The sequence below is a fragment of the Phalacrocorax carbo genome, chromosome 16 (assembly GCF_963921805.1).
Source record: "Phalacrocorax carbo chromosome 16, bPhaCar2.1, whole genome shotgun sequence".
Classification (NCBI taxonomy): domain Eukaryota; kingdom Metazoa; phylum Chordata; class Aves; order Suliformes; family Phalacrocoracidae; genus Phalacrocorax; species Phalacrocorax carbo.
The window spans coordinates 5,066,619-5,068,217 of NC_087528.1; the positions used below are offsets into that span (position 1 = coordinate 5,066,619).

At 45.9% G+C, this 1,599-nt stretch overlaps 1 long non-coding RNA gene across 1 annotated transcript in view; it reads right to left on the reverse strand.

Annotated features, from left to right (window-relative positions):
- The window catches only part of LOC135315982 (uncharacterized), a 106,226-nt gene extending 104,833 nt beyond the window's left edge, over positions 1–1,393 (reverse strand). The window contains exon 1 of the long non-coding RNA XR_010375465.1: positions 1,067–1,393. This is a non-coding gene — a long non-coding RNA (uncharacterized LOC135315982). The remainder of the gene's footprint in view (positions 1–1,066) is intronic.
- Between the last annotated feature and the right edge of the window lie 206 nt (positions 1,394–1,599).

Consider the following 1,599-nt stretch of genomic DNA (forward strand, 5'->3'; position numbering starts at 1 on the left):
CCTCTGGACTTAACTGGCTGTAACCCCTGATCGCTCAGGAAACCCTACTCCAATGCACAGTGTAAACATACCCAGAGTTATCCAACCTGGAATCGCGCCAGACCTCTGGCATGAAGTCCCGTTTACTTGGGGGGGTGGGGGGAAGGAATCAAGATGATCTGAGTGAACAAGAAGGGACACGTTGCAAAGGCAATGCAGGAGATTTGGGTTTTGTTCTTAGCTCCACCCAACCCTAGCGATGATAATCCTTTGTTTGCCTTTTTTCTCTATTTAGATTGTAAGTTCTTAAAGCACAGACAGTCTTTTGGTATTTGTTTATATAGAGTTTATACATCAGTCCCAGGGATTACTGCAATGATTAGAATAATCTTTAATGACCACAAATCACTGCAACCCCTGTTTTATGAATCCTCTGAGGACATGCATGTCAAAGAGGAGTTCAAAAACAGGCACTGAACTAATTACAAGGTATAAGATACACACGACAATATTTCTCCATGCCAGTGTCTGTCCAGTTTACCCAGCGAGGAATCAAATCCCTGTATTCTTGGCTGTAATCTACTTTCTAGATTCATGGAGACTGGCAAACGACCCTTAGTGTGACTGGGAACTCTGTGCCTTTCCTCCAGCAGGCTCACACTTGACAGAGAACTAAGAGAAGTCACTTCTCTTTTTGCCCTACTAAAACAAAATAACAACAACAGAAAAAAAACAAAACCAAAAAAACCACCTGCAACCAGAGAGAGAGAAACGCATCAACACTTCAGAGGAACCAAGACAGACAGAGCCTTCTTGTAACTGGGAGTTTTAAAATAAGAGTCGGAAGTCTAAGGCAGGGATGCTGACTTTAAATGTATACCTGGGGCACAGACAGGAGGAAAGGTGCCAGGAGTGGGAGGGACTTGCTGATTGGCATCTGTTAAACCCAGAGCTGCATCTTGAATTTGCTTTTCCTTTCTGAGCAGCAGCATTAAGAGGAAGTGCCGAGGGGTGGGGAAGAGAGCAAATGAGCAGCGAACTGTCACTCAGCCCAGGCAAACCCAGACCCCAGAATGAGCCTCATTACCAAATTTGTCTCCCCGGGACTGCTTGCCTTTCTCCAATGGCTGACCACAGCTCCTCCGACTTCATTCATCTGCTACAGATTATTTCAGCATAGTCCCAGAGCTAAAATGTATTAATAACTGAATTCCATAGTTACAAGTTTTTTCTAATCAACAAAACCCTGGCTCCAGGAAGTTTCCATCCTGTACATTTTCCAGGAGAAGTGGCATCGTGAATACTGCAAGCCCTGTTTTTAAAGGAAGCTTGGTTCCTTGCAGCCAGTAGCTGACCTTTCTTCAGTAACTATGCACTGGTTATGGGTGTCAAGTCCTTCCGCATACCCAGCTCACTGCTGCTCATCCAAAGGCCAATGGAGTGACCAAAAAAGCTTTCATCCCCTTTTTGCAGGCTTTGGCTCAGGCCATAGAGAAGCAGCCCTTTGCCCTAATGACTTGTGACACCTATTTCAGCTGCTTCTTGTACATCCGTGGCGTTACCCTTCCTCTCGCACAGCGCAGCCCTGCCGCTGCACTGGCTCCTGGGGAAGCAGAGTCA